The sequence below is a fragment of the Lactuca serriola genome, chromosome 5 (assembly GCF_051521515.1).
Source record: "Lactuca serriola cultivar US96UC23 chromosome 5, Lser_US96UC23_V15, whole genome shotgun sequence".
Taxonomy (NCBI): domain Eukaryota; kingdom Viridiplantae; phylum Streptophyta; class Magnoliopsida; order Asterales; family Asteraceae; genus Lactuca; species Lactuca serriola.
In genome coordinates, this window is record NC_136412.1 from 96491349 (window position 1) to 96512837 (window position 21489).

The following is a 21489-nucleotide window of genomic DNA, read 5'->3' on the forward strand; positions in this document are numbered from 1 at the left end:
ATCATCAAGTTCTTTATCACGTTTCTCTCTCTCTTTTAATTCCTTCTGACATCGTCAGATTCAAATCATCTCCATGTTCTGAAATGATGCTCACTTTACCTTTTCCTTATTTGGAAGATACGTTACCCTTCCGACCACTTTTAACTTGTATGAGATTCTTTAATTTCAAAACTTTTCCCTTTAAACAAAAGCATTTCTTCACTCATATTGTTGAGCTTAATAATGGCATGCTTTAGTTGTTCCGTATGAACCTTCACCTTGTGAGTAGATTCTGCCAGGGCATCCATGATTCCATTTTTGTAAGCAAGATCATTCTTCAGCCTCAAGTTAGATTTTGTAATGCATGTGTGATTGATCAGCATTATCATGTTGAATACCAATGAGAAGGCTAGAGAGATATTCCTTCTAACTTGAAGGGATAAATGAAGACCATCAATGACCTTGTTAACTTCCATAACATTCTTATCAGTGGAAGTTCAAAATTTGCCATGAACTTTTCACATCAGAAATCATTTCCTGAACATCGAAAATGACTTTATCAATTTCAGTTTTAGCTTTAGCAATCTTCTTAACTGAATTAGCAACAAGCTTCTTTTTATTTTCAAAAACAATAGAAGTTGATTGAGTCAACATCTCGACTGTGGCTTGATGAGTGGTCACAAAATTATGCCAATTACATGTAGAAAAAGAGTTTGTGTAAAGAAGAATTTGATCAATCTTCTTCTTTAGCTCCCGAAACTCACCACAAGAAATAGGGGTAGATAAACCAACAACATCATCAATTTCAAGTTGAAAATCGAAATTAGGAATATAAAAATCTTCTACTGACTCAAGTTAATCACCAACAAGAAATTATGCATCGGAACTAGGAGAGAAAGGAGGAAGATTAGTAGAAGGTGGTTCTGAAGTGTTTACCCCAATATTAACGTTTGATTCAACATTAGATGTGTTCTAAATGATGTTTGTGGTTCTATTCTCCTCCTCATATTAGAAAGTAAAATCTTCTGGTGGAGTATCTTTGATAGGAGATTCATGTGATACAGATGGATTCGTTGTGGAGTCGGTGAAGATCGGAATCTGAATTGTAAAGTGGTTTGAGATAAGGATGTTGGCTCATAAATGGATATCAGAAGTAGAGGAATAGTAGAATTCGATCGGAAATGAAGTTGATATCAGAGGAGGTGGTGGTGAGTTTGAGAAAAAATTAATGTTTGGTTCTTTCAGAATGTTTTGAAAGACATCGCACTCACGAGAAGTTGATAATGGAGTAGAACATTTCATAATAGTTGTAGATGGAATTGGTTCAGAAATCTTGGAAGGGACTTCGAAAGTATTAACAGTATTATCATCATTATCAAATGAATTTTTCCCCAAAACATTACTGTGTGTTTGGGCATCAAAATCTTCACCAATCATAGTTCATCAGTATTTCAGCTTTCTTTGTTGCTTTGTTTTCTTGGGAGCACCACTAGCTGTTTGTAACTTTCTCTTTCCATCCCTTTTTGGCATGTCAATAGTTGCGAGAGCTGTTTGTAAAGAGGTAGGAACTTCACGAACACCATAGTTAGGAATCTTCCTATAAGCCTTGATGATATTGTTGTTACAAGGAACCCTAGTTAACATCACTTATGGAGTAAAACTAATGATATTGATGTTTTAAGGATCTGACATGATAGATGTAGTTATTTACATTTTCGGAATTTTAGCCACCACACCTTTTTTAGTTTTGGAACTTGGTAGAGGTTTAGGGCTCGATGAACCACAATAGACCAATATCCATCACATGAAATATATGAATCTTTGGTGTTGGAATTCTCGCTTCGAGCAAATGGAGCCCGTACCACAGTGTTATAATCCACATTTATTCCAGAAAAAATCCACAAATCAAAGTACAGAAAGTCATGCTTGCATTATCAAAACCAACAACCCTTTCTGATAAGCACTTGAATAAATTTGTGAATAGTGGATTCTAAACAGAAGGCAGAGAAGATTTCTTGAACTTAGATAAAAGTGAGAGATCAAAGTTATACCGTACATGATGAAACATAGCAATGAGGCGAGAAATTGCTAAAAATTTTGGATGAATCACACCAGAATAGGTATAAAGCCCTATCAATTTCAGAAGTTTGCCCTTGAAATTAACGTTCTACGCCCACGGACATCAAAATTCATCACATCTTGAGTACCATTGTAGAAAGCAGTAGAATATGCCTAAGATAACAGAGATAGAGGAACCTTAATATACATCGATAAAGCCTTCATCAATGGAGAGAATTTCAAAAATTTAATCAAGGGGTGAATCGTAGGGTTGTACTTCAGTGCATCTAAATCAGCCACCAAGTTTTGATTTACATTGATCTTCATCATAGCAGTAGAGGAGGTTTGATGAATGAAAAATATGTTCTCAGACGAATCCATTTGTAGAAGAAGATATCTTTGATGAAACAAGGAATCGAGTATGTAATGAATCAGAGTTAAAATGATCAAAAAGTAAGTATGCGAGATTTGAACACCGATGTAAATATGATTTCTGGTTCAGCTCTATTACGCTTTCAAGTTTTACAGAGTACAAGATAAAAGTTCTGTCAAGACGTAACTAACTCTAGTAAACACTCCTATTTATAGTAGAGGAAAGCGTACAAGAAAATATACTAAGGACTAAGCATTAAGTTTCAAATACAATGCCCTAGTAAAATACATTACATATGAAACGAAGACTAGTACATACGATGACATGAAATACTTCGACTAATTACAACAAAATTCACCCTTACAATCTCCCCGTTTGTAATCATAGTCTAAGTCTTCAATTAGTAAGAATTTGAATTGAGTACAACATGACTCTTTGTATCTCTGTATACCAGTTTATAATCTTCTTCAGCTCATTCTTGTCTTCCTCATTATTCTTCTTGCAATGGTTCATACGAACAACTAAGTTTGTATATTGCGAAGTCGAATATCTTTCTACTTCAGTAACTTGAAACAAAAATTTCTTTGACCTTCCCGACTCGTCCTTCCCAGAAAAAACTAAACCAAAAGGTTTCAAGCAGATTTCCCCATCAGCATATCTTTTAAGCTCTGTTTGAGTCTTCAAAGGATTCATGGGAGCACTTATTTCAAGACCCTTTGTGGTAGCCAACTCCACATCTGTCATTGCCAGACATTCATAATAATTTTCAATGAAGATTTTGATGTGAGTCACTCCCAGCTTAAACTCATCCGGCTCAGTGTTTTGCAGATAAGAAAATGACCTTTCCTTAGAATTAATGCAACTTGTATAAGATCATACAAGTTCATCAATGGAAAGTCTGCAACTGTAAATTCACACACTTTTCCATCCGCCCTTACCACCACATACTTGAGATTTTGGAATGTGTCTTCGAAGACCACATCCTTCTTTATACTTATCACTTTCTTGATCTTCGTTAAAGACCACACCTCCTAAGTAGGCTTTGCAAGAATAGCATGAAATCTGATTTTCATGTGTGTCCCTTCGTCCTTCTCTTTGAATTTGCTCTCAGCTTTGAATTGGGGCATGATAAACATCATCTCGTTTATAGGGAAATCCAACTGGCCTGCGTCTGTGTTTGTGATAATGTAGCTCTGTTTGGGCTTTTTCTCAAATGCGTACATGTGATTGAATGCAACTTTGGCTTCAATCATTTCATAATTCTAATGCTTCGTAGGATCACCCTTGTTCAAGCCAGGAGGGTCACCAGCCCTTTGAGTCATGATACTCTGGATCATTCTCATTTTTTCAACCTCAGCCTCAGCCTCTGCCTTCTTTTCCTCCTTAGATTTTTCAATCAAAATTCCTTTACCTCTTGATTTTTCACTAGATTCATCAACACTCTCTTTTGCTTAGAACCACTTCCTCCAACATCAATAGATTTAGCAATCACAATTCCTTTCGGTCTGGTGATTGGCACTGTTGTTACAACTGTCGAAGTGATTGGAACAGTTGTTGCCATGACTGGTTTTGTTGATGGAATATTCGAAGAGAACACTTTCCCCACCATCTTCGAATCTCCTCCAGCCTTCGAAACTACCATTATTTTTTCTCCCCCTTGCACCCCTGTGCTAGCAGGTGGGGCATAAGTAGTTGGAAGAAGACTGGAGATGTGTGATAAAGGAGCCGGTTGTTGGACAAGTAATTCTTCAAACTTAGAAAATTTCTGGACAAGATCTTCTGAAGATAGCACAGACGAAGTAGGCTTGGAAGATAGACTTTTAAGCTCTTTCAAAAGTTCGAATACCTCCAGGAGATTTTTTTGTCATTAGTTGAAAGCTGAGTGATCTGAGGGCTCAGACTTTCATATACCTTTGCAAACTTCGTAACCGCATCACAAATAATATCCACCTTCTTGTTGATGGACTCAAATTCGGTTTGAACTACATAAATTTCCTTCTCCATATCTTCTCGTAACTCCTGAATTTAAAAGTTTACATCCTCTCTTACCTTCTTGACATCTTGAACAAATAGCACATGCCTTTCTTTTGCCACCATCTGCAGATCTTTCAAGTTAGATGCAAAATCAGACTTCTGAGAATTCACTCGTAACTCATTATTTTGATCAGAATGAATAATCGAATTCAGCTTGAGATTGAATAATCGAATTCAGGTTCGTATTCAAAATCTTGAACTGTTTCATCGTCATAAGCATATGATCCGTGAAGTCAGTTTCCTCTTCGTCAAACTCCAGATTCTCAAAGGATCCCCCAAAAACTTTGGATTCATTTTCAGTCTCCAAGAAAGAATCTTTCAGTGGAGAGGTAGCGGTAGGTGGATCAGTTGATTGTGAAGAAAAGAGAGTTGTGAATGGGTGTAAAATATTGTGTGTAAATGTTGGAGAATCTGTTGTGGATGTTGTAGGAATGATAGGGGTAATCTGTGAAGGTAAAGAAATGAAAGAATCTGAAACCACATTCGAAGAGTTACCTTTAGCTGCAGTATTCGAATCATCCTCACCCATGATGACATTTGTATCCATATTAGATTTGTTTACAGGGATGTCTGCAGTTCGAGCCTCCACAGTAACTGTGTTGGCAATCGAAACTTCGGGTGGTTGAGTAACAGAAGTATCAGCTTTAGAAGAATCTGTTATAAGAACTGCTTCAGGTGTCTCTCGAATAATTTCTGTCTCATCAGCTGTAGAATCTGAAGAAAGTATCAACTTACGCTTCTTTTTCTTTTAAATGTGCTTTTCCATGTCAGCTTCCATCCTCTTTTTCGATGATGGAGAAGCATGGGCAGGTATTTCTCTAAAAATCACCCCTTGATGAGAAACTTGGGGTATACGAACAACATTTATACCAGATGATCGATGCTTGTTCTTCTACTTCATCTTGATTCGTCTAAATACACCAGTCTTTGAAGGAATGACTTCCTTTTAAGTTACCTGGGTATCAGGAATAATAGGCTCCGGCTGAATTGGCTCAGGTTCGATCATAGGAACCTGCTTCGTACTCTTTGATGACTTAACCTTTGTACCCGAAGACCCAGCATCAGTCGTCTTTGACTTCTTTGAATTCTTTCAGTTGTATGTGGTAAGAGAATCCCAGTTTCCACAGAAGTATCTATGGATTCCATGTAAGAAACTAAGATTGGGTTTGAAGGATCAATTATTTTTAACATGGCGTCAGGGATACGAGCAACATACGAAAATTCATCTAAATCGTTCGTTGCATCCTTCGGACAACTATAAGTGTTAAACATAGCCTTCTCCTCTTCCTCTGTAACTAAAATACCTTCTTTGTCATAGAAATGCTGCAAAATTAAGCTCCAATATCTAGCACACGAAATGCCATGAATAGCATTCGTGTTCTCGATACTCTTCTGAAACTCCTTCCACGGTTGTGTTGAGTAATCAACCTGGAGATCATAGTACAACCCTGCAAGCATGACGTACACCTCCATTCTTCCCTTATCTAGCCCAACCATTCTGCCAGTCAAACAACGAAGAAAAATTCCAAATAGAAAATTCCATACACATGGTATCCCTGACTTCATGAAATCACTTTTTTTGTCAATTGTGGTTGACAACCCATTTCATTGAACATGTGTACTATTTGTGGAAATCTGAAGGTAACATACGGTGGAGAATTTGGTATTCTAAGAATTTAACAGAAAAGTTTCTTTGTTAATCTGACCTTTTTATCATTGATAAGATTGAATGTAACTGCATCCAAACCTTTTGAATACGTAGCGGTTGATCCTGCTTGTGATAACCAGGAGAGAGGAACAGAGAATGAGTTGAACATCGCTTTTGATAACACAGATCTTTGTAGAGCAACTATCAGCATTTTAAGTTCTTCAGGATACAGTGAGACATTGGATTCCACCTGATAATTGGTATCCTGAATCGTCATAATTAGCAAAGAAGTAACATCATCTGTTGTGTGAGAAGGTTCAGCAGTAACATATGCAACATTCGCCATTTTTAGGGTTTGGAAGTAGATGATGAACAAAGAGTATTTGATTATCAGAGAGTATTTGGAGTGAAGAAAGCATAAACTGATAATTAACCCTTGGAACCCCTTTTATATGTAACTCTTAAATTTGAAATCAAAGGAGGATATGCATTGAATGTTTACTGACGTGTCACCGAGAAAAGCGCATCATGATGATGATAAAGTAACCATGCATCAAAAAGTAACTGTCACATCACCTTGAAAATCGGAAGGAATACAAAACGTCTCCTCAAACAGCCTGTATTTATTGACCCAATGGAATTGTAACCGTCAGAACCCTTCGGATGGAGGTTAGACTCTTTTACTTTTGTGTTTCAAAGTAAAGTCATTTTCCAGCTTTTTGAAATCATCAGCTTGAGTCGGTGTTACTCAGAACCTCAAGGATTTCATGTGTGCATTGTGTCAAAGAATTAAGATAAGAAAAAAATTAATTTTTTTTGGATATTTGTGATGTCAAAAATGAATTTGACATGAAGGCAGTTAAACCCCGGGCAAAGGCTGTTTCGTTCATTATCAAGAGAGATAATCAACAGCTTGTGTATGTCCCTGTAAAATACAATCAAAAACTTGTAGATAAGTTTCAAAGGGCATCTTTTGTAAGGCTACATGGGTGGCTTAAAAAAAATTTCGTTACATATCAGCCTTAACATAAGGCGAGTAATTGTAACAGAAATTATTTGTTTGACCAGTGTAGTCAGTGACAAGTGTTCTTTGAAAAATATTTAAAGTAACTTTGGGATTCGAAGTAAACTCACACAGAAATCATATCCATGAAAAAATTTGTGCTGGATCTTGATGGGTAACAAACTTCGTGGGTTTCGAAAATTTGATCAAGACCACTCATACTAAATGAATATGATTTGGAGTTTTGAAAATTGGTAATGAAACAAAAGTTTCGTGAAATCTGGAACGTAGTACCCCGTCAATTCCTTAGTTCTGAAAGAAATTTAGGTTTCACTTTCATCACGGTCTCATGATGTTTGATCATAAACACAGATTTGTGATATATCTAGATTTCGATTGGTTTTGATCAGAAAACTCTTGGATATATGTCTTCTTGTGTGCAAGTGTAAGAATTTTAAGATGAAAAATATTGGTTCCTTAGAAACAATGTACCTTTGTTATTTTGGACCAAACAGAAAACTCTTAACTCATGTGAGAAGAGTAAGGTAGCTCATTGGACTAATGTGAATATAAGCCTTATGGGGAAGAAATCTTCGTATGAAAAATTTCATTAAGGCTTTCGAACATTGAGTCAATTCGAGGCTTCAGAAAACATGCAGCAGCATGCTTCTAGGTACATCTTAACTAGTTTTGAATACTTTGAAATTCAAAGATTAGAAATTTATACCGGACCCTAGAATCTACAAACATTTTCCTCTTCATCTCTTCAAGAATAGCTACACCAAAGTACTTAATTAAAAGAAAAGAAGAAATAAAATCTTTTTGTTGTTTTTAATTTTTCAAAAAGAAAGAACAAAACAAAATGAAAATACTTTTGATGGTTTTGATTTTTCGAAAAGAAAGAATAAAACAAAATACACAAAAAAAGTACTTGTTGCATACCTACGAAGTTTTAAGATGTGATGAAGAATATCAATCATACGAATTCGAAGCATTCGAAGAGTGACTTATAAACAGTAAACTTATCCGTTGATGACGTGTCTGTGAACCTTCAATCTCCTTTTTCGCATGAAATTGAATTACCATCAACCATTCCAAGTCCTTCCAAAATACTCACAAACGATTTTTCATCCAATGCCTTCGTGAAAATATCAGCCAACTGATCAGTTGTTTTCACAAAATGAACTTCAATATTCCCATCCTCTACATGATCTTTTATGAAGTGATAACAAAGAGCAACGTGTTTGGTCTTCGAATGCTGCACGGGATTATGACAAATTCTTATTGCACTTTGTGGATCACAATATAAAGGAATCCTTTTCCTATTAATTGCATAATCACGTAATTGACTTTGAATCCATATTATTTGTGATGTGCTAGCAGCAACAGCAACATATTCAGCTTGGGCCGTTGAGATACAAACACATGTCTGCTTTTTCGATTGCCAGCTTACCAATTTACCATCAAGTAATTGAAAACCACCACTTGTACTTTTCCTGTCAAGATTACATCCTCCCAAATCTGCATCCGAATATGCTTGAATAAAGAATCCAGTATTCGAAGGGTGCCATAATCCAAGCGAATATGTTCCTTTGAGATAACGAAAGATATTCTTTACAGCAGTGAGATGTGGTTCTCGAGAATTTGGTTGATACCTAGCACAATTACAAACAAAAAACATGATATCAGGTCTACTAGTAGTTAAATAAAGTAAAGATCCAATCATGCTTCTGCATAAAGTAAGACCGATGGCAGGTTTATCTAAAGAAGGAGTGAGTTTGATGCCAGTTGCCATTGGAACACGTAATTTTGTGCTATTCATCAAGCCAAACTTTTCGAGCAGATTCTTCGTGTATTATCTGATTTATGAAAATTCCTTCTCTATTTTGACGAATATTTAAACCACGAAAATTATTAATTTTTCCCATCATGCTCATTTCGAACTTACTCGTCATCAGATCTTCGAATTCTTTAGACAAAACAGGGTCAGTTGAGCCAAAAATAATGTCATCAACATAAATTTGAACAAGCATTATCTGTCACACCCCGGCCGTCGGCGGAAACACCGGGCGGTGTAACGTCATTTCTCGTATCATAGTTATCAACTTCCTGAAAACACATGCATTTAAAAATACGTGAACATGAAGTTGGTGAGTTCACAGGTTTTGACTCCATATAAAAATAACACTTTTTCTCAAGTTCAAAAGTATAGTTTTGAAAGTATAATTTTGACTCTCCAACGTTTAACATATATATATCCTAGGTATAAAAGTTTACTTACTAAATAAGTATATACCTATAAGTCTCATATACTATGAATATAAGTGTTTGTAATTCCATACAAACGAAAGTTGCTACATATAAATCTTATTTCAGTTCTATACGAGTAAAACCACTACGTATAAATCTATTACAATTCTATATGAGTATGTGTGTTAGGTATAATTATCTACTTAATATACTAATAGTACCTAGGGTATAAGTAGGGGAAACTTATACTTAACATTAATACTTGTATAACGACGAAGTATAATGTTTCTAACAAGTTGCTACCATGAGTCTGTAACCGCTGCTTGACAACAAAACCTCTGAAAAAACACACTCATGATTTACCATGAGAAACAATACACTCATGATTTACCATGAGAAACAATACGGCACGCTTCATCGATGCCGGAATAACAAATAAAAGGAACGGATCGTCACTCGCTTGTCTTGGGTTGTAATTAACAACCTTGAGTGGGGTCGTCAAACCGTATCTTATTCATACACGACTTCCTCGCTCACACGGTATTAACGGTTACAGGTCAGAGGACTTCCACTAAGATCCCCAATCTTAGTTGATGAATGAGGTAGCTCATGTAGACTTTGACGGCATTCTATAGTCCTAAAAACAAAAGCATTTTCATGTCTAAAACCCTAAGTTACTAGACTATGCTTTTAAATAGTACTCCTAACTTCATAAAATTAAGGCAGTATAACATCTATAACTTGAAGTAAAACCAAGTTTTATCTTGACATAAAACCAATAACAACAACAGCATATAACATACTAAGTATTATCAATAATAGCAACATACTTTATAAATCAACATATAGAACTTCCGAATATAACTTCGGAACTATATCGCACACAACATATATATATATATATATATATATATATATATATATATACATATATATATATATATATATAGAATCCTAAGTATAACTCAAGTTCTACATTAGTATAATAACATACTAACAAGTTGATAATAATTGTATATATTCAAAATATTATATTGAAAACAACTATATTTCGGTTAATATAACTATCTACGTTGACACTAATACACTATCATATAGACATAATAGTAATGTATATACAATATTTAGCATGTGTTTTCCCCCAAAAATATTAGAAAGTGGGGCCGTGAAACTCACCTTAATATTGTGTTTCGATAGAATCTAACTAAAAACAATCAGTCGTTCGCGATCACCGGGATCGGGAAGCGAAACGGCTTTAGCAAACGAGAGAGAAAGAAAGTAGAAATGGTGTAATGAGCCTTAGGGTTGAAATGGATATTTATAGGCTGATTTTTGGCCCTCACGACATGAGAAATGATAGGTTCATGTCGTGTGTTATGGCAAGAGTCATCTCGTAGCTTTAACGCTTGTTTTCTAGCCTTGAATAGTGTCCTGCAGCGTCCTCACATCGTGAGAAAACCTTGCTCACGTCGTGAGCTCTTAGGTTATCATTCTGTAGACTTCTAGCTTTGAAATGGGGTGTTTTGACTCCTCACTTTGTGAGTTTTGATGCTCACATCGTGAGTCCAGTCAGATTAGGGTTTCTGACACATGTCGTGCACTCAGGCAGTTGTAACTTTGGATGGCCGTAACTTTTGCATACGAAGTCTGTTTTTGACGTTCTTTATATCCATGCGTAGGTATTTACGAGAAATAGAAATCTCTCTTAGAATCCAATAGCTAATTCTAAGTCTATTTTAAATTTCTCTTGTTACAAAGGCTATAGTGATAGAATTTATCATAACTTTTCCATGCGAAGTTAGATTTAGACGTTCTATATATTTTTGGAATTGTGTAGACTTGTAGTGTTGAATGATAACTTCATTAAATATTAAAGTAAATTGATTATAATATGTGTTCGTTATATTTATGGGAATTATCTTTGACCTAATTTTGACGGGTGTTACATTCTCCCCCCGTTGAAATAATTACGTCCTGAAATTTATCTTGTGGACGAGGAACTTTTAATTAGTTCGGGAATACATTGTGTATATTGCTTAGCTCTTGAGGTAACTTAATTTGATATGTGACAAAACCAATTCTTGCTAGAATTTCAAAAGGTCCTATATATCGCGGTTTAGTTTGCCTCGTTTCTTGAATCGAATCATGCTTTTCCAAGGAGAGACCTTCAACATTACTCTATCTCCAACTTGGAATTCCAAATGCTTACGCCTTACGTCAACATAGCTCTTCTAATGATCACATGCTACCTTTAATTGATCCTTAATTTGAACGATCTTTTGAGTTGTCTCGTGGATGATTTCTAGCTCTGCACATAAGTTGTTACCTATATGTTCTCTGTCCAGTTGTGTGTCTCCAGCATCTCAATGCAAAAACTATAGCTCCCAATTCAATATCATGGGTAGATGATTTCCAACTTTCTTACGAAATAATGTGGGGTCGACTGATCCTTGTTTAAATTTAGATTGCTTCAAAAATGAAGTAAGAGTTACATACCAGGCTCGAGGTGCTTGTTTCAACCCATAAACTGCCTTATCTAATATAGAAACATAATCAGGATGTTCTTCGTTTACAAAACCTGGAGGTTGTTCCACATAAACTGTTTCTTCGAGTTCTCCATTCAGAAATGCATACTTCACATCCACTTGATATACATCAAAATCTTTGTGAGCTGCATAAGCCAAAAATATTCGAACCTCCTCGAGTCTGGCAATAGGGGCAAAAGTTTATTCGTAATCAATTCCTTCTTCTTGAAAATATCCTTTAACAACAAGTCTGGCTTTGTTTCGAACAATATTTCCATCTTAACTGTTTTTGGTTCAATTTTAGAGATACAAACATTGAACATGCAAAATTCTTGATGAACATTTAATACCTCATTCTTCGCACAAATTTGAGCTCTCGTTAAAACTCCTTCTTGTGGATTACCAATTATTTTCTCATTCGGTTGATCTTTTGTCCGTTTGTCCATTGGTGGATAGGTTGGATCGAAGTCCAAAGGTGCATCTTCGTACATTTCTTCATTTTCAGAACCTGCAATCGAACAAACATCATTAATATCATGATAAGTTTCATCATTTTGATTTAACTCCCCTTCAATATTATCATTTAATTGCTCCCCCTAAACATCATCATTTGCTCTCTCATTCTCCCCTCGAAAGAATGCTCCCCCTCAATTAGAGTCTTTGAATCCAAGTGCTCCCCCTCCACTTGATCTTTATGCATACTTTCGCCCATTTCTTGAGGAGATGATGTTGAATCATTAGTGAGTTTTGAGACTTCTGTGACATGATTATCAGGAGCATTGATTTCAGCATTTGCAGCATAATCTGAATTGCCAAAAATCAAATCATAATCAATATCTAATGATTGTATATTTTCAGATTCAGTTTGATTTTCTTGTAATATTGGATGATTTTCAAAATTTTTATCAGATTGTTTGATATAATAATCATCAAAAGTAAGATTAAATGTTTCTTCCACTTTTCGAGTCTGTTTATAGAGCACACGATAGGCAACATAATTATGCGAATATCCAAGGAAAATCCCTTCACCAGCTTTCGCTTCAAATTTTGAAAGATTATCCTTAAGATTCATAATAAAGCACGTGCATCCGGAAACATGGAAAATTTTCACATTAGGTTTTCTTTTATTGATGATTTCATTAGGAGTAATATTAAAACGACGATGGATGAAAGATCTATTCTAAGTAAAACATGCAGTGGATAGTGCTTCAGCCTAAAGATATTGTGGAAGATTCGCATAAGCTAGCATTGTTCTTTCAGCTTCGCATAAAGATCGATTTCTTCGCTCAACAACACCATTTTGTTGTGGTGTATATGGAGATGAAAAATAATGCAAAATGCCATTATCCACCAAAAATGAATCAAGAACATTGCTCTTAAACTCAGTTCCATGATCACTTTTTATCCTTCGAACCGTCTTCTTCAGCGTTTTTCCATTTGCTTGATTAAGTCAATCATGATTTTTGCAACTTCTAATTTAAGCCTGAGAAAATACACCCACGTGAATCTTGAAAAATCATCAACAACAACTAATATATACCGTTTATGGTTGAGTGTTGAAACTGTCGAAGGACCACATAAATCAATATGTAAAAGCTCCAGTGGTTCAACAATCTTCGAATCAATTGTGATTGGATGACCTTGTTTATGTTTCTTGCCAACTTCACAAGCTACACATAAAGAATCATTATCAAATTTAAGTACAGGTAAGCCTCGTACCAAATCTTGAACAACAAGCTTATTGATGTTTTGAAAGTTAAGATGTGAAAGTCTTCGATGCCATAACCAGCTCAGATCTGATGTCGCTTTCGAAAGAAGACAAACAGTAGGTTTGCCTACAATCAGATTGATATCCAATGTAAACATATCACCCTTCCTCATTGATTTAACCAAAACTTCTTTAGTGTCAACATTCGAAATTATGCTTCCCTCTCCATTAAAAAGTACTTGATTGCCAGTGCCCACAACAAGTTGAGAGACACTTATCTAGTTATGTTGTAAACCTTCAACATATGCAACTCGGTTCACTATGAATTTACCATTCGTGATCTTCCCATATCCTTTTACTTCGCACTTTTGATTGTTTCCAAATTTAACAACTTCTGCATTTTTTAAGCTTCGAAAATCTCTAAGATTCTCCTTCTTCCCAGTCATGTGACGAGAGTAACCACTGTCAATGTACCATTTATTATCTTATTGCTCATCACAAAGTACCTGCAATCATTGAAAGAATTTAGGTACCCAAGGCTTTTTGGGTCCTTGGAATTTAAATGTCAACAAAGAATTAAATGAAGAATGTTTGACCCAGTCACAAAATTTAGTCTTGAGACTATCAATAATGTCTACATCATCATTTGAAGGAATCAAAACATAAGATTTTGTTGGTTTTGAATGTCCACTGATTTTACCCTTCGCATTCTGAGGTTGTGATGGAACTGTCTTGCTTTTTGTGACTGGTCTCCAAGCTTTGACGGAAATATTCGAATCTTTTGATGATGAACTTCCATTCGAAGAAGTATTGACATACTTTTCATAAGCTTCTTTGATTTGTTCTTCTGACTACTTGCTAGACTGATAAACTTTACCTCGTCCTTCGAGCCAGTGATCTATATTTTTCCTTGAAGTTATGTCTTTTTTATGCAAAGCCTTTAATGTTTGTTTCTTCGTAAGATTAGGAAAATTTGGCTTTTGAGGAATAAAATCGACTTTTGGTTTAGTAAGAAAAGATTCAGCATAAGAAGTATTCATATTTGTTTTAAAGTGTTGTGTTTGAGAAAATATCTTTGGATGATTAGATTTTTCTGAAAATTTCTTTGAAACATTAGGTTTTGACTCTTTTGAAATCTTTTGAGTAGATTGGTTCTCTGACTTTGAACAAGTTGATGAAGAAGAACTTTGTTTTTCTTTTGAAAGAGAGTTTTCCACTTTGTAAATGAATTTTGGTGATTTTGATTCAGACACACTTTTGTTTGTTTGTTTTAAAATCTTCTTTTTGTCTGAAAAACGTTCTGAAGTCATAGGCTTAACTGATTTTGACATTTCATTTTTCATTTTTTGAGATTCAACTGGTTGCCAAAAGATTTTCTTTCTTGCTTGTCTTTTTGAAATGTAAATTTTCTTTTGAAAGTTTGACAATTTGTTCCTTGAATTCCTTAGAATTAAGTTTTGATTCATTTTTAATTTCCCCAACCATAGGCTTAATGATTTCATTTTCAACTTTAGATTTTTCAACCCATTTTCTCTTTGGTTTTAGTCTTTGAAAAACATATGAATTCTTGGTTAGATTGTTTTCAGTTGTGCTCTGATTTGCGAAGAACCCTTCATCTGATGAGTTTATGTTATCTTTTTCCACTATTTCCTTGAATTCCGGTTTGATATTTTCAACATTTCCAATTGTAACAAAGACTTGGTTTGGAAAAACAACATCATCAGTACACTTGAATATTGGGTAAACCACAGTATTCGTTTCTAGGAAATGAGCCCCTTTCTCAGTTAGCACTTTTTCGAACTGTTGTGTATCTCTATACACTTGATCAACAACTACACGAGGAATTTCTTCTTCCTTTAAAACTTCCTTTTTCTTCGTTTGTTTCTCTTCTTTTTCATCATCACTATCACATATGTTTGACTGTCTTTGACTTCTACAAAGTTCTCATTACAATCTTTCGAAGTTGATGGTTGATCAGTGTAAAACTCAACCAGCAATTCCTTAACTTTTTCTTTTCATTTAAATTATGATGCAACATTTATAATAGTCAACTGAGAACAATCAACATCCTCAAGATCACTAATTTCACTAATATTATCAGAATTATCCTCAATATCAACAAAATTGGATTGAAAATCAGATGTTGAATTCTCAGTCTTTTTCAAGATGTTAATTTGTTCAGACTTAGTCAAAGTTTCATTTACAATGTTAACCAATTCATTTGTATCAAGACATTCATCTACTTTAACTATTCCATATCTATATCTATCATCAAGAACTTTGTGAAAATCAACAATTTCTTTTTCACAATCATACGAAATATTATCTATTGTAGCTCTTTCGTAAGCTAAAAAGGCAGTAATTTTCTATGTTGTTCTTTGCTGATTTCGCACAAATGATGTAATTCAGTCAATTTTCCATACAATCTTTTAGCCGAATTACAATAAATGTTCCTCTGGGCTAACAACAGTTTAGAATTTCTCGACAAGTTATCTCTATCAACCATGATATTAGTTATTTGAAGTTCTAAACAATCTATTCTAGCAATTTTTGAATCTAGTTTCTTCTGTGACTCTAAACACTGAACAGACTGCTTCTTAGCCTCATTGCTAGCAAATACCACAACTGAATCAAAATAAGTAACAGTTTCATCAAAGGATATTAATTCAGAATTGTAAGCATGTACTGGAATATTAAAAGATTCAAGAATGTTACATACCTTTGTAGTCATTGGAGATTTGTCAGCAGCTTTTGATACGAAGCATCTCCCATGAACTTCGTATGCTTCTTCATCTGATCCTTCCTCCAACTTCGCATAAATTGCTCCGTGGGTCGGATGTCTAATCTCTTCATCATCTGATCCAGATGACCAAATTTGATAAGTTCCATCTTCGTTTTGTTCACCATGAGCAACTAATGAGAGATTCTTTGCCTTTGTACGCAACTCCTCCAACTTTTCCACATAGTATGCTTCATCTTTCGTCTTATTCTTCTTCTCATCTCTCTTCCTTAACATGTAATCATTAGCTAAATGATTAGCCCCGTTGAAATAGTGACAATCAATTCCAGCATCTCTTTTCAGTTTCTTCTCAGTTTTTCCTTCAACAAACTTCGTATCTTTCTTTACTTCCTTTTTCTTCTCATCCCCAACACTTTTAGTCACATTATTTCCTTTACTTTCAGAAGACTTTGCCTTCAGATTGAACGGCCTTTTAAAGAACTTATTCACATGACTTTTAGAATAAAAAGCAATTACCTAATCATCTGAGTTCATGATGAATCCTTCGTCTTCATCAGAAACATCTTTCTCTGCTTCCCTTTCAGAAATCTTTGAAACCAAAGCTAGTGGACCTCCCAAACTTGCCTTTGATTCTTTTTCAATTTCATTCACCTCACTTTCATGTGACTTCAGCTAATTGTACAAGTCATTCAAAGTTGACGTATCAAAGCTCTGTTGATTCTTAACCATCATGCTCACACTACGCCATTCCTTTCAAAGACCCATAACAAATGTAAGATTGAATTCCATGGCTAATCTGGTGATTCCATATCGATTGCATCGATAGATTAGTTAATTAAGACGATCGTAATAAACCTCAATTGTTTCACCATCTTTCTGTCTGAAGTCCTTAAGTTCCACTAAGCATTGTTTTACAGAATTAACTTTTGTCTTTTCAATCCCCTGACATTTCTCCTTGAGATTGCTCTAGGTCTCCTTTGCTGTTGTACAACTCCTTACGTAGTTGTAAACAACAGGAGGCAAAGTTCCTCTCAGCTCACTCATGCATCTCTTCTCTAGTTTTTTAAGACGATCTGATTGATTATCTACCTCGGAATTTCCAGAAGATGCACCAAATGGTTGAACATTTGATGGTGGATTGCGATCACCAGAAATATAATTCCACAACTCTTCATCCAAACCATTAAGATAATCCTGCATACGATCACCCCATTGATCGTAAACTCAGGAATTAGCATAGGAATTTTGGTGGATGAACCTAAAAGATGAGAGAATGAAATGATGGAATTAAGATTGAAAGACGCCATTGATGTACGGAAGAAAACCTTGAGATTTTTTTAAAAGACTTTAAGAATTTGACAACATACTATATGATTCAAATAAGAATCACTGGTAGAACACTCGACTCAATGATTCAAGTGCAGAATCGAATCACAGACTTAGATCCAGTGAATTTTTCACTTTCAAAAAGTGCGGAATTTCTTAAACCAAAAAGTTGATTTAAAAACTTTTGAAAAGATGAACACAAGATCAGAGTTATGATTCATGCTCTAATACCAATTGATGAAACAAGGAATCGAGTATGTAATGAATCAGAGTTAAAATGGTTAAAAAGTAAGTATGCGAGATTTGAACACCGATGTAAATATGATTTCTGGTTTAGCTCTATTACGCTTTCAAGTTTTACAGAGTACAAGATAAAAGTTCTGTCAAGACGTAACTAACTCTAGTAAACACTCCTGTTTATAGGAGAGGAAAGCGTACAAAAAATATACTAAAGACTAAGCATTAAGCTTCAAATACAATGCCCTAGTAAAATACATTACATATGAAACGAAGACTAGTACATACGAAGACATGAAATACTTCGACTAATTACAACAAAATTCACCCTTACAATCTTGCACATAATCGAAGAATATCAGATAGAATTCTAGAATATTGTGAAAACGTTTGTGAGCATAAAGAGTATAATGTAAAACGCTTAAGCTTTATATACGCTTAGATAGCCAAATGGTTTTCAATTGAATTTGAACCGGTTTTGCATAAGTGGAGAGAGAAAACGTCGGTCGGGTATTAAATGCACGTCAGCCAAAAGTTCTCATGCCCATCATGTCACAAATAAAGGCCCAACAGAAAACTGCCAGCTCATGATAAATTGTAACTGTTTTGATGCCATTTGAAATCGATAGAACGTCATTATTGAGCTCTAAGATTCTCACCGCACTTTAATTTTCCATTTTTAAAGTATTCCCTTTTTATTTGCAAAATTTTCATAATCACTAATCTACCTTTCAGCTTATCATAATCTACAAAAGAATCCATGGAATTAGGATTAGGATTGATTTCTTAATGAAAAATAGCAACCATGGGTAAGAAGAGTTTCATTAATCACAGTAAGAATGACCTGAATTATTAACTACACCCCAAGGATTTCAAGTGAAATGGTTGAAAGTGCTAGAGAAAACTAGATCTTGGAAATAGGAAAGGATTGTGGTGCATCACGTTATCCTATGGTGATAGTAGGTGATCGTCACACATAATTTTATAACACCATAAGTCTCAAATTGGTTTTATCTGAAACATCAGGGGTGTTATGTAAATAGTAACAAAGATAAGGAAAAAAAGAAATGGATTAAGTGATGATACCGTTAACTCCTTTTGTGTATTGATTTATGGGTCACAATCTTCATTGTGGTGATAACAATGGAATGATCATAAACATATAATTTTTTAATCCTATATTAAGTTCTTTTTACTTGATAATAAGAAGATTACGTGGAAATCAAAAATAAATATGGTAGAAAGAAAATATGGAACGAAATTGGTACATTGAAACATGAGTTTCTCGTGCCACGTAGGTTTAGACTCGGAACATCAAGAGTTAAGTGAAAATCACTGTCGGGAGTTGACATATCAAAACGATTATATTTTTGGATTTTGTAATTTTTGAAATAAAAGACAAAAATTATCTTTTTGGATTTTTTAAATTATATATATATATATATAAACAAAGAGAATATTTTTGGATTTTCGATGTTTTTGAAAATAAAAGAAAAAAATAAAGAATTTTTTTTTGGAATTTTGAAAATTTTTAAAATAAAAAAATAGTTACCTAGTGTATTGGTCTACGAACCATCGTACCCTCCCACAACAAAGCAATAACGGGAAAACAAAAAAAAAATAGAAATGAACAATAAATTTTGATGGATTCGAAGTTCACAACACTTCGGAGTCAAATTAGTGAATTTCGATTGCTTCCGACAGTCGGAACATTTCGGAATTATGCTAGTGCTTTTGGAACCTAGTCAACCCCAATCATTCTATGTTTTTGTAGAATTTGATTAAAAGAAAATTCTGGTAATGATTTTGAAAATATGTCTGCCAATTGATCTACTGATCTAATGAAATGAAATTCAGCGTTTCCATCTTCAACATGATCTTTTATGACATGATATCTTAAGGCGATATGTTTTGTCTTAGAGTGCTGAACTGGATTGTGACAAATACGAATTGCACTTTCTAAATCACACTAAAGAGGAATCTTCTTCATGATAATTCCATAATCTCTGAATTGAATATATATCCAAATTATTTGGGATGTGCATGAAACGACAACAATATATTTAGCTTCAATAGTAGATAATATAACGCATGTTTGCTTCTTTGACTGCCAGCTAACAACTTTTCCATCTAGAAATTGACATCCACCTAATGTACTTTTGCAATCAAGACCATTGCCTCCAAGATCAGCATCAGAATATGCATTTACAAAGAACCCAAAGTTAGATGAATACTATAACCCAAGAGAAGTAGTCTTGCGAGATATCTAAAAATATTCTTCAGTGCCATCATATGTGGTTCATGTGGATTCTCTTGAAATATCGCACATTATCATACTGCAAACATAATATATCAGGATGACTAGATTTTAGATACAATAAAGAACCAATCATTTGCCTATATAATGTAAGATCTGTTCTAGGTTTATCAAGAGAAGGAGAGAGCTTTGTCCCAAAAGCCATCGGAACTTTAACCTTTGAATCACCATTCACGCCAAACTTAGCAAGTAAAGTCTTCGTAAAAGCTTCATGATTGATGAATATGCCCTGAAAGCTCTGTCCAATATTTAGTCCAAGGAAGAAGTTAATTGGACCCATATAACTCATTTCAATTTTAGTTTCCATCAGTTTACAGAATTAACAATCATATCAGGATCCATTGAACCAAAAATGATTTCATCAACATAAATTTGGACAATCATCAAATGATTACCTGATTTCTTATGAAAGAAGGTAGGATCAACTGTACTAGTTTAAAATTTGATTTTTTTTTAAATCGAGTCACAGTTTCATATCAAGCACCAGGAGCTTGTTTTAGACCATAGACTACTTTATCTAGCACATAACAATGATCAAGAAAATTCTCATTTTTGAAACCTAAAGGATGTTCAACATAAATGGTTTCTTCAAGTTCTCCATTCAGAAATGCACACTTCACATCCATTTGATAAACTTCAAAATTTTTGTGAGTTGCATATGCTAGTAAAATACAAACTGATTCTGATCAAGCAACAAGAGAAAATGTTTCTTCATAATCAATTCCTTCTTCTCGGCAATATCCTTTTACCACAAGACATGCTATATTTCGAACAACATTGCCTTCTTTATGCAGCTTGTTTTGTAAAACCCACTTGAGACCAACAACAGATGTATCTTTCAAAGTATTCAGACTTTGTTTCTCTTAAACTCGTTCAATTCATCTTGCCTTGCTTTGACCCAATCAAATCAAGAGAAACTTCAGCATTTTTATGTTTGAATTTAGAAATAAAAGAATTAAACACGCAAAATTCCATTTTTGAAAATATTTTCTTTTAGTTGAGCACGAGTTAAGAATCCTGAAAAAGTATTTGTAGTGATTTGTGCTTTCGGATGATCATTTGTCCATTTTGTCAAAGGTGGATAACTCTGATCATATTTTGGATTAATTTTATCATTGACTTCTTCAAATTCCAATCGCAAAGCATTGTCATCTTGCATTGAATTCTACCCTTGGATATTTGAGTTCGGATTTGAACTCTCCCCTGGGAATGATCACGATTATTTAAGTTCCCCACCACCTCTGCACATGAACATCATTATGAAAATCATAATTTGAATTAGAAATGTAAA